This window comes from Globicephala melas, chromosome 9, assembly GCF_963455315.2.
Source record: "Globicephala melas chromosome 9, mGloMel1.2, whole genome shotgun sequence".
Lineage (NCBI taxonomy): Eukaryota > Metazoa > Chordata > Mammalia > Artiodactyla > Delphinidae > Globicephala > Globicephala melas.
In genome coordinates this window covers 29,664,065-29,677,524 of record NC_083322.1, presented here as the reverse complement: position 1 = coordinate 29,677,524, position 13,460 = coordinate 29,664,065, and the positions used below count along the sequence as shown (strand labels likewise).

General features: G+C 37.5%; 1 protein-coding gene and 1 pseudogene across 1 annotated transcript in view; both read left to right on the top strand.

The window, feature by feature from the left end:
* The window catches only part of KCND2 (potassium voltage-gated channel subfamily D member 2), a 467,928-nt gene that overhangs the window by 68,494 nt on the left and 385,974 nt on the right, over nt 1-13,460 (top strand). The window lies entirely within an intron of this gene.
* LOC115853911 (large ribosomal subunit protein eL28 pseudogene) lies at nt 2,093-6,838 on the top strand (annotated as a pseudogene).

Here is a 13,460-nt window from a genome sequence, read left to right as displayed (position 1 = left end):
ACATATCTGGAGGACAACATCCCAAGAAAGAGTTATGCTAGTGAAAGCCTTTAGAGCATAAGTATGTCTGGTGTGTTCAGTAAGGAGTTCAGGTGGCTGGAGGTGAATGAGTGAGGGAACAATTAGATCAGAAAGGAAGTGGAGCCTGATCTTGCAGTTACTATAGTACCTTGTTGGTGCTTGTAATGACTTGAGTTTCACTCTAAGAAGAGGAACTGGTAGAGGGTTTGGAGCAGAGGAGAGATTTGATATGATTTAGATTTGACAAGGATCACTGGCTGTTGTGTTGAAATCATTTGCACATAGGTGGAAGCAGGAAAATCAGTTAAGAGATGATTTCAGTAATCACTGGGATAATAATAATCATGGCTTGGTATCAAGTTGGTAGCAATGAGAATTGTGAGAAATGATTAGGTACTGGATATATTTTAAGATATTACAACAGGATTTCCCAAAAATTGGATATGGATGTGAGAAGGGAAAAATCTGGAATGAAGCCGAGATTTTTGTCTGAAAGCAACTGAAAGGATGGGTCATCCATTTAAATGAAAAAACAAAACAGACTGAGTGGAATAGGTTTGCAGGAGGAAGGGAATGAGACGTTCAGTTTTGGCCAAGTCAGTGGGAGATATCTATTTGGCAACTCAATGCATCTGGCAGGTAGGCAGTTGTGTATAGGAGTTTGAAGTTCAGAAAACATGTCTGGGAAAGAAGTTTAAATTCGGGTGACATGGCTGCTGTTATTAAAATGTATATGCTGATTGAGGCCACGGTGTAGTGGATGCAGACAGAGGAGAGGGAGAGAATACAGGACTGAGATCTAGGGAACTCCAGCATTAAGAGGTCTGGAAGAGGAGGAGAAACCAACAAAGAAGGTTGAGATGTAAAAATAATATTGTTAGAAGAGAATCAAGAGTGTGGTATCATGGAAGCAAAGTGAAGAAAATATGTCAAGGACAATATACTTGATGTTGATAAGAACTGAAAAGTGACCATTGGATTTAGCAATTTGGAGGTAATTGGTGATCTTGACATGAATAGTTTTGGTGTAATGATCAGGGGGCAAATCTGACTGGCGAGGATTAAGGAGCATTAGGAGAAATGGAATTGATATTACTGGGTATAGTCAAATATCTGAAGATATTTTGCTGCAGAAGGGAGAAGATAATCAGTTATAGCTGGTAGGTGAAACGGGGTTTAAAAGATGATTCTTTTAAAATGGGAGAAAAATAACATTTTTGCTGGTGGTGATTTTCTCTACTACATAATAAAAAATTAATAATGCAGAGAAAAGGGAATCAATTCCATTGTGCAGTTCTTGGATAGGTGATGGAAATTGTATTTAGTGCACAAGGGAAGGTTTTAGAGAGGAGTAAATAATCATTATCCAGAAACTTGAGAGAAAGCAAAGTATACGGGTTCAATTGTGGGTGAATACATGTCGCTGTGAGAGTTTCTGGAGATTCCTTCTAGTTGCTTCAGTTTTCTCAGTGGAGACAAAGCAAAGCCATCAACTGGGAGTATTAGGATGGAGGTGTTAGAAATTTAAGAAGAAAGGAGAAGGTATGAAATCGTCCTCAAGGAGAGTGGAAAGTACATGTACTAGTGAAATATAGTATGATTGTGGGCAGCCTTCAGAGTCCTCCAACACTTTTTCAAATTGAATTTTTGAAGTGAGATCATTCAGAGTTGCTGTGTGTTTCTACATGCATATTTAGCTGTACAAGTGTAGGTGTTGAAGAGATTTAAATCTAAGCAGAATTGTAATTTTGCCTAGTGAAGGGAGTTGATGGACTGAGATGTGTGTCCTTCAATAGATTGAAGGTCCCAGTGGGCATATGACTGTTAAGGTTGAGATACTGCAGCAAATGAGCTGGAAAAAGAGGAGATGATGGTCGGAGAACTGAGGCTGCATGAAACAGAATTGTGAAAGTATGGGCATTACTAACAATGAATAGGTCTAGAAATGGCCAGGCAGTTAATTGGCTGAGATAATAGGGAAGACAAGATATTTAGAGGGAAGAAGATTAAGCAATCAATAGGCCACATGTCAGGAAGGATCATATATGTATATATTGAAGTTGTCAATTAAATCAAGAGTCATGTTGGAGCGTATCCGGCAGCCGCCACGAGAGGAGCTGCCGCCGTGTCAGCACATCTGCAGTGGATGATCATGCTGAACTGCTCCAGCTTCTTGATCAAGAGGAACAAGCAGACGTATAGCACCGAGCCCAATAACCTGAAGGCCTGCAGCTCCTTCCGGTACAACAGGTTCATTCACCGCCGAACTGTGGGCATGGAGCTGGCGGCAGACGGCAAAGGGGTCGTGGTGGTCATGAAGCGGAGATCCAGTCAGCGAAAGGCAGCCACTTCCAACATGCGGACCACCATCAACAAGAATGCCCGGGCCGCCCTCGGCAGCATCCGGCACGTGATCCGAAAGAACAAGTACCGCCCGGGTTTGCGCGTGGCCGCCATCCGGCAGGCCTGCGCGCCAGAAGCCTGTGATGGCGAAGAGAAAGCGGACTCGCCCCACCAAGAGCTCCTGAGCGATCTATCCACTTCCCCAATGCAGTAAAGCTGTCAGCTGACTTGCCTAAAAAAAAAAAAAAAAGGAAAAGAAAAAAAAGAAAAAAAGAGTCATGTTGGAAAGAGTGACCGTTAGGCCAGAGCTAAAATATTTGGGAAACTTGGAGGAGTTAATTGCAAGGTTATTAAGTGACTTCAACAGTGAAGAAAATGAGCAATATAATCTGGTGACAGGAGATTAAAAAACAGGATTTACAGGGAGGAGAGGAGAAAAATGGTATAGAAAGGATCATCTATAATGGAAGTGGACATCTTTCAATGTGACCTTTCATAAACGGCAAACTCTTACATGAGTTTTAAAACTTTATTCTGTCTAGCATAGTGTTGACGCTCACTAAATAATTATAACTGGTTGAACTTTTATGTTGATATTTAGAATAGAGAAGTAAAGTACTTTAAACACAAAGTGTCATGAAAAAGTACATAGATGAGAGATGCTAGAGAGAATTCTGTGTTAGAGAGAAAAAGTATGAAAGAATAAGGCAGGTGTGGGTTCCAGTCAGGGCTCTGCCATTTGTGAGCTGCGTTCTTTCTTCATTAAGGTATTTCATCTCTGCAATGGGGATAAAAATAACTACCTCAAGGAGTTGTTGTGAGGGGTAAGTACAATGATTTATGTAAAGCACCTGGCACAGAATAAGCCTTCAATTAATGTTAGTTCCCTCCCTAAAAGTAGAGATTCAAATATTGAACATATTTACAGGGTACTGTAATAAAGATAGACTTCTGAGGGAAATAATTTCTATTTCTGTCACCACTGATAAATGATTCATGAACTCATTCATACACCAACTGTGTGTTATTTCAGTGACTTGAGAATGTGTTCATGGACTCTTACAGATTTTCTTTTTTCAATTTCTAGCTTTATATTACTTATTATAGCACCTACAGAGAACACCAATCAGAAGAAAATCTGGCCATTATTCTCTTTCATAGTGAATACTAAAGCGTTAATTTTTTGTTTTACTTTTTAAAATTATACAGATATATGATTAGCATGATCATTGAATAGTATGCAATTTTTAAAAATAATTAAATATTTAGAATATTTTATGAATATGGAATGCATATTATTGAGTGATGAGAGTATAAATCTAAAGACAATATGCATTTTCTATTAAAATATGCTCATGTTGGGCTTCCCTGGTGGTGCAGTGGTTGAGAGTCCGCCTGCTGATGCAGGGGACACGGGTTTGTGCCCCGGTCCGGGAAGATCCCACATGCCGTGGAGCGGCCCGTGAGCCATGGCCACTGAGCCTGCGCGTCCGGAGCCTGTGCTCCACAACGCGAGAGGCCACAACAGTGAGAGGCCCGCATACCGCAAAAAAAAAAAAAAATGCTTATGTTGAATGAATGTTATTAAATAATTGTATTTGCTTATATACAGAATTCCAAAAAGCATTGAGGTATATTCTCAGTCATTTATGGTCAATGAGGGAAGTAAAAAACGACCCAAGAAAAACAAGGGTACCATATAAAGTTGTATATTGGGGCAGAGGGAGGAGCTTCATTCCATCCCTTCATTCGTGGAGGTACTTAGGACCTTTGTGATCACCTAGAAGCTTATAGTCCTTATTGAATCCTCTGTGTACAGCCAGAAGAAAAGTACAAAGGAGGAAAGTGCATGAAAGATTTTCAAAGTTTCATAGGCCAGGCATCAGAGTAGTTGAATGTCGTATTTGCCCACATGGCATTGGCCGGAACTAGTCATAAGGTTCACCCAGATGCAAAGAGGTTGGGCAGTGCAGTCTAAACGTGTGGCAAGAAGGAGAATGTGTGCTTATGGATGAACTAGCTGCTCTATTCTGGAGTTGATGTATTACTAGGTGTTAAATTAGAAGTTAGGGATGAATTCTGTGGTACTACAAAAATGTAGAAAATGGATAGGTCATTTTAAGCTGTCTGAGTACTAGATAGCCCGATAATGCTTCACAGAAGAGATGAACGATCCAGGTAGGCCTTGCAAAACTCAGGGTATTTGGTTTGTCAGGAAAGGGTCTGATATGTTTTTCAAGGAGCAAATAACAGTGAGAGTAGGAATAAACTTGCAGTATATTTCAGCGATGAAATTAGTCTGAGGGGGAAATTGGCTTTAATTACTAAGGCATAAGATATCCTCATATATTGATTGGATATGTAAGTTGGACCAGACTAATGTCCGTACTGGATACCAAGATGAGAAATTATATGATTATTGAGAAGCCATATTTGCAACTATGTTGTATTGAAAGTAGTATAATGTTGACAATATACTTACTTAAGAAGTTCATAGCAAATGCAAGCATAATCTGGCATTCTACAGTTCGAATTTTTTATTTTATGTTAATCTGAATAAAGAAGTATTTTAACATGATATTCAGGGTAGCTTCTTTTTGTAGAAAGCGTTGTATAAACTGATGAGTACTTATGCTTATTTCCAGGCAAGGGCTTAGAACCTCAACTATCATTCTAGACATTACTGATAGATCCATAATTTTAGACTTGGAAAGAACTTTTGAGGTAATCGAGTCCTAAGGCGTCAAAAGACTTTTCTAAAGCATCACAGTTTATCCTAAATCTAAATCTAGATACAGATCTCCTAAATTCTACAGTTTAAGATTGTTATGAAGGAAATCATATTTTCTGTTGTCTTAATTATACCAACTAAAGTGTGCATATCTTACATAGAAAGGGTCTTCATTAGGTTGTCATATTACTTTGAAAAATAGCTTAATTTAGCTGCAGTTTAAGGAAAACTAGAATAACTAATGTGACACACAAGTGGATATACATTAGAAAACAAATTATGGAGAACAGACTATACCGCCTACTCAGAACTGAACCAGACAAGATAAAGCATATAAGAACAGATATTGCAGTAATGAGAGTGCAGCTGTTTAGGATTCTACGGAAATGTGGGAGACATTATTCATGGAACAAAGAAAAGAAACTAAAGACAACTTTGAAGCAGCACCTTCATATTTAGCTTTATATTGCATATTTTACATATTTTAATCATATCTCACTTCCTTCCGAAATAGACTTGAGATAGTTTATAACAAGATAATGTTACAGTAGCATGGATGCAAGGATAAGAGAGGATGGGGTATTGGTGTAATAATACCAGATTACTCATACTAGGTTACTAATGCTAGGGGTAAACTTTTATTTAGGACAAACTTTTGGCATTTAGTTTCTTGATATTCAAATCAAAAAAGAAAAACAAAATTATATTTTATTTTTTGGTAAAATAATATTTAGTAAGATGAAGGAGCAAGTGGGCTTTTATCCCCCCATAGTTCTGATCTCTAAGAGGAACTAATTTCTCAATTATTTAATAAGATGGTTTTACAAGAGTTAGCTTCACCATTATCCCATAAATAAATACTAAACTTTTATTTCTTGCCTGGCTCTCTGCTGAGTTCTTGGGACACATAGATGAAGAGGAAGCATGCTTACCCTTAAGGAGCTCACAGATAGGAAAAAGGTAATTGGGCAGTAAATTCAATAAATGAGTTACTTGTAAGGCATAATGGTAGCCCACAGGAAAGAGTGTTCAGCACAGTCATAGAGAGAAGACCCCCCACAGGGTAAGAAATGTTGAATTGATCTTAAAGTATGAATAGATCAAAGATTAAAAGAGAAATGAGCAGAACTTTCTCTTTAAAAATGCATAATTTTATGCAGATATTTCTGAGAGAATCTTTGGAGAACCAAAACAGTATAGTTCAGATGCTTAAAACTTAGGATAACTGGCTGGATAAAAAGTACTAAAATTTGAGGAATGAGCATTTGATTGATCCCTTCGACCCTATTTGAACATAATTGGTCATATATTTTTCACCTGGCAGTATGCTTTTCTGCCACATAAGTTGTAAGATTGAGACATTACAAATTTTTTTTTTTACTAAAGTCTGGATTATTTTTAATTGTGGTAGAATACATATTACATTACATTTATCATCTTAACCATTTTTAAGTGTGTAATTCAGTATTGTTAAATATATTTAAATTATTGTGCAGCCAATCTCCAGAACCTTTTCATCTTGCAAAACAAACTCTATATCTATTAAATAACTCCCCCTAAATGCCCATCGATAGATGAATGGGTAAAGAAGATGTGGTACATATATACAATGGAATATTACTCAGCCATAAAAAAGGAATGAAATTGGGTCATTTGTAGAGATGTGGATGGATCTAGAGACTGTCATACAGAGTGATGTAAGTCAGAAAGAGAAAAACAAATGTATATTAACACGTATATGTGGAATCTAGAAAAATTGTACAGATGAACCAGTTTGCAGGGCAGAAATAGAGACACACATAGAGAACAAACTTATGGACACCAGTGGGGGAAAGTGGCAGGGGGGTGGTGGTGGTGGGATGAATTGGGAGATTGGGATTGATGTATATACACTAATATGTATAAAACAGATAACTAATAAGAACCTGCTGTATAAAAAAATAAATTAAATTAAAAAAATTTAAACAACAACAACTCCCAGTTTTCCTCTCCTCCGTTCCGTAGTAACCACCATTCTACTTTCTATGAATTTGACTATTCTAGGTCTCTTGTGTTAGTGGAATCATACAATTTTTTTTTTTTTTTTTTTTTTTTTTTGCAGTACACGGGCCTCTCACTGTTGTGGCCTCTCCCGTTGCGGAGCACAGGCTCTGGACGCGCAGGCTCAGTGGCCATGGCTCACGGGCCCAGCCGCTCCACGGCATGTGGGATCTTCCCGGACCGGGGCACGAACCTGTGTCCCCTGCTTCGGCAGGCGGACTCTCAACCGCTGTGCCACCAGGGAAGCCCCATAAAATATTTTTTAATTGGCTTATTTCTCTTAGCATGATGTCCTCAAAGTTCAGCCATGTGGTCAGAATCTCCTTCCTTTAAAGGCTGAATAATATTCTATTGTATGTATATACCACATTTTATATAACCATTCATACATCCATGGACATTTCTACCTTTTAACTGTTATGAATATTGCTGCTATGAACATAAGTGTACAGATATCTCTTAGAGACCCTACTTTCAGTTCATTTGGATATACACCCAGAAATGGAATTGCTGAATATATGGTAATTCTATTTTTAATTTTTTGAAGAATCACTATACTGTTTTCCATAGTGGCTGCACCATTTTACATTTCCACCAGCAGTGCAGAAGAGTTCCAATTTCTCCACATTCTCCCTAACATTGATTATTTTATGTTTTTCTGATCGTAGCCATCCTGATGGGTATAAGTGGTATCTCATTGTGGTTTTGATTTGCATTTTTCCAACAATTAGTGATGTTGAGCATGTTTTCATACGCTCCATGTTTTCATATTTATAATATTCGGTGAAAAAAATGTCTATTCAAGTTCTTTGCCCATTTTTTAATTGAGTTATTTAGGGTTTTTGTTGTTGGTTTTAGTTCTCTATATATTCTAAATATTAACAGCTTTTAGATATATGATTTGCAAATATTTTCCACCATTCTTTAGGTTGCCTTTTCACTCTGTTGATTGTGTCACTCAAAACGTTTTTTGAAAAAAATCAGAGGAAATCCAGTAGCTGAGATGTTAGTGGAATAGGGAAGAAGAGTCTTTGTACTGGAAGGAAAATGAGAGTGTGAGTCACTAATTAATTCTATTTTAAAATATTAGTTGTTAATGCTTATCTTGACAAGACTGAGATTATGGCTTTCAAGTCCATAAACCCAGAACAGACTATGTTGTCCCACGCCATATCTAATAAAAATGAAAAGACAATTTCAACTGTAAAATTTTAACTTTTCCAAATATGAGAAAAATGTATATTTATTATGAAAATAAGTAGTTTCTTCAGAATTTTCTGCCTTTATCTCTCTTTTTCTCATCTCTCTTCCTCAGTCTCTCTTCTTCTCTGTTTCTGTCTTTCTCTTTCTAAATTTCTTTATACTTCTCCTGCCTGACTGGTGCCTTGGTCTCTCTATTATGTAATCTAGCACACTGTCTTGATGAAAATGTGAGAGAAACTTCTTTTAGATATTTCAGTGACTGATATGAGCATTATTAATAAGAGCTGTCATTTCTGTTGTACATGCTAAGTGCTATTTTTGCTCTGCTCTGGAAAAGAGGAGGATATGAGAGGTTATTTCCCACATAGTTCTTTCCCTCAAAGACATAGTTCAATGGGGAAATGTGAGGAAATAAAACTGGATGAAATATGTTTGTGGCCTTCAGTGTCCCATAACTATTTTTCATTGAAACTGTAGTATGAGCGACATTTACCCAAGTAGTTAAGTCCAGATCTTTATGTTGTTCTGAATAAGTTGTTTCTAAGAGGGTTTAAACTAAAAAATGTTAACTAGCATCTATATGATCTGTTGCTTTGAAGATTTTCCAAGCCTTTTTTTGGTCTTCCAGTAAATAGGTCTTAAACTCATTATCAGGGTCTTCCAGCCCTTAAAATACTCAAGTAGTCCTAACAGGTTTTGGGCTGTGTATATACAGTTATGAAGACAAACAGGCCTCATTCTTACCCAGCTTTTTAACTTCTGCATCTGGGCCCTTCACTTATGTGGATTTGCAAACTCAGCAGCAACTGCATTAAGGAGCTGAGTAAGCTCAAGAAGGAAGCTCTCATGTTTGACACTAAAAAGTACATTTTCTAGATGAAGATAAATAGGAAATTATTGAACACTATAATGCGGCCTCTTTGATTTCAAATATGGTGAAGATTTCTCTTAGGTGTCCTACAAACCACCATTCTACAGAATGAACTGATTGTTACAGATGAGTCTGGCCACAGTTTTCCTCCTGTTATGGACTGAATGTTTGTGTCCCCTCACAGAATTCCTTTGTTGGAATCCTAACTCTCAAGGGGATTGATATTAGGAGGTGGGGCATTTGGAAGGTGATTAGGTCTTGATGGTAGAGCCCTTATAAAAAGATACCCCAAAAAACTAGTTTGCCCCTTCCACCACGTGAGGTTACATCTAGAAGGTGCCCTCTCTGAACCAGAAGGCAGGCTCTCACCAGATAACGAGTGAACTGTGAGAAATAAATTTTTGTTGTAATAAGCCACCCAGTCTGTGGTATTTTGTTATAGCAGCCTGAACAGACTAAGACACCTCCCTAAAAGGGCTAACAGAGGCATGGCTTCTGGGGATGCTGGCAGCTCTTGGAGGTCTTTCTGAATCGAACTTTAAGAAGCCATTGCTGATTGTGTTACTAAAGCCTCTAATGATTATTTTGTTGTTCAAATGATATTAAAAGATCGAAAAGGCTATCAATTTAGAACCAAACAAAGTGGGCTCATGTGCCTTGACAAAGATAATATATATCTTGCGAGACAAAGGTCAGGTCTTATCTGAGTCGGGAGTTTAGCACTAACCATTTTTGTACATGCAAGGTAGCTGAGACATAGTTCCTCTGAAATAAACAGAGATCAGAGCAGCCAGCCTGCTCTATCCTCCATAAAACCTGATCAAAACATACCTCACAAGCTCATGGTGAGTAAATGCAGTCTCCTAGATCCAGCATTCTTTCTAACAAAGAATATGAAAGACCAAAGTGAAAGGGTCCTATCTTGCTGCACCTTAATAGATGTGCTTTAGCCATTATTAAAGGTATGTTTAGGGATTAATCGTATCTGTACTTTTTAGAAATATAAGATTGTATATTTCTAACTTTATGTGTTTTAACTGTTGCTTCTTAATTCCTGTAGTTTATTATAATATCCTTAGAAGGCAGATGCTATGCCTTACTCATCGGCATATCACTGGCCTATCGGCATATCACAGGACTTGAACATGTGTCGCCTTCCTAGAGGGCCCATAATAATATACCAGATACTCAATAAATATTTGTTGAATATGTGAATAAACAGGTTGACATATATATTTGTGCTATAGGTTCCAAAGAATAATTTTAATTGACCCACTCTAGAATGGGTATCATTCCACTCTGTTAACATCTCACCATGTCTCCCATTTATGGGAGGCTTATACTACTTGCCATTACCTCTTTCTCAATCCTCTTAAGATATTTAATTTTGTCCTTTTGCATCCACCTAAGGAAGACTCACCACGCTTTCCTGTTGCTTCTCAGGGATTAATTAGATGAACGTCTCAAGTGATGTGAGAAATATGAGACCATCATCATCACCACCATCATCACCAACACCACCATCACCATATCATGTATGAGCTACTCCCCCACCCCACACACATGATGCTTTCCAAGGGAATGTGATCATTTTAATAGTGTCTTTCTGAATTTAATGCACCTACCTTCGATGTTTATCCCCATGAGGTAACTATGAGTAAAATAGCCTGAAGTGCAGCCGCTAGTCTCAGATAATATCCTTGGATGGATTTTCATTGTGGAAATACTTGACTTTGCTGGTCTTTTTTTTTTTTTGGAGTGCATAGTTGCTATGCTGGTTACTCAAATTTGCCCTGCTGTTAAACCTTTCTCAAGGACTCTTACTACCTATAAAGAGGAGCTTTTGAACTTCTGTATTATTGAAGATACCATCCAAGTTAATTTATTCAACAAATGTTTCTGTGCAGCTATTATAGCCCAGACACTGTTCTATACACTTTATGTATCACTGAACAAACCCTGCAAAGACTCTGGCCCTCTTGGGGGGTTTAACTTTATTTTATTATTTTTTTTATTTTAAAGTTTACTTATCATTTATGTTTGTTTTTCTATCTTTCATTCCTTTTAGTCTGTAGTTCTTTACAAACTTCATAAGAACAATGGGATCTTAATGTTATTTATTATTCCTTCTATCAAGTGCTTTTTTTAGTTCCTTTACAAATGCAATAACAGTAACTGAATTAATTATATATTTGACAGGTAGATAACACTATACTGTATATGAATTTGTCTCCATTATTTAATGGATAAGAATTTTGATAACTTCATATAACATTATTTTACAGATTTTGTAGGTATATACAATAATATCATTTTATGAGGTAACTTTATCAGTGTTTATAAAAACTACTAAGTTATTAAAGTTTTCATCTGTTACCATTAAGTGAGGTGCTCTAAGTGTTCCATTCAAGAAAACAGACAGCATTTTCATTGAGTGAGCATAGTTCATTTTCTCAACCAGTTTATTTCATTAAATTGCAGAATCTTATGCTAATACAATGTTAAGATTGCAGATTTCAACCTTCATAACTCAAGGGAGTGAAAAGTCAGAGTTTTAATAACAGCATTAATTTCTTTACATTTCTTATGCCTTATAATAAAGTGTACACTTAGAACACTAACCAGCAATAGTGGAATTATATATAATCAATGTCGGACAAGTTAATGTTACTAGGAGGATCTTAACTTTCATATTCTCTGATTTGTTTTTATCTTTTTTTTTAACATCTTTATTGGAGTATAATTGTTTTACAATGGTATGTTAGTTTCTGCTTTATAATAAAGTGAATCAGTTATACATATACATATGTCCCCATATATCTTCGCTCTTGCATCTCCCTCCCTCCCACCCTCTCTATCCCACCCCTCTAGGTGGTCACAAAGCACCGAGCTGATCTCCCTCCCTGTACTATGTGGCTGCTTCCCACTAGTTATCTATTTTACGTTTGGTAGTGTATATATGTCCGTGCCACTCTCTCACTTTGTCACAGCCTACCCTTCCCCCTGCCCCTATCCTCAAGTCCATTCTCTAGTAGGTCTGTGTCTTTATTCCCGTCTTGCCCCTAGGTTCTTCATGGCCACTTTTTTTTTTTAGATTCCATGTATATGTGTTAGCATACAGTATTTGTTTTTCTCTTTCTGACTTACTTAACTCTGAATGACAGTCTCTAGGTCCATCCACCTCACTACAAATAACTCAGTTTCGTTCCCTTTTATGGCTGAGTAATATTCCATTGTATATATGTGCCACATCTTTATCCATTCATCTGTTGATGGACACTTCGGTTGCTTCCATGTCCTGGCTATTGTAAATAGAGCTGCAATGAACATTTTGGTACTTGACTGTTTTTGAATTATGGTTTTCTCAGGGTATACGCCCAGTAGTGGGATTGCTGTGTCTATGGCAGTTCTATTTTTAATTTTTTTAAGGAACCTCCATACTGTTCTCTACAGTGGCTGTATCAGTTTCCATTCCCACCAACAGTGCAAGAGAGTTCTCTTTTCTCCACACCCTCTCCAGCATTTATTGTTTCTAGATTTATTTTATTTTATTTTTTTGCGGTACGCGGGCCTCTCACTGTTGTGGCCTCTCCCACTGCGGAGCACAGGCTCCAGACGCGCAGGCTCAGCGGCTATGGTTCACGGGCCCAGCTGCTCCGCATGTGGGATCTTCCCGGACCGGGGCACGAACCCATGTCCCCTGCATTGCCAGGCGGACTCTCACCCACTGCACCACCAGGGAAGCCCTTGTTTGTAGATTTTCTGATGATGGCCATTCTGACCAGTGTGAGATGATACCTCATTGTAGTTTTGATTTGCATTTCCCTAATGATTAGTGATGTTGAGCATCCTTTCATGTGTTTGTTGGCAATCTGTATATCTTCTTTGGAGAAATGTCTATTTAGGTCTTCTGCCCATTTTTGGACTGGGTTTTTTGTTTTTTTGATATTGAGCTGTATGAACTGCTTATAAATTTTGGAGATTAATCCTTTGTCAGTTGCTTCATTTGCAAATATTTTCTCCCATTCTGAGGGTTGTCTTTTCATCTTGTTTATGGTTTCCTTTGCTGTGCGAAAGCTTTTAAGTTTCATTAGGTCCCATTTGTTTATTTTTGTTTTTATTTCCATTTCTCCAGGAGGTGGGTCAAAAAGGATCATGCTGTGATTTATGTCACAGAGTGTTCTGCCTATGTTTTCCTCTAAGAGTTTTATGGTGTCTGGCCTTACATTTAGGTCTTTAATCCATTTTGAG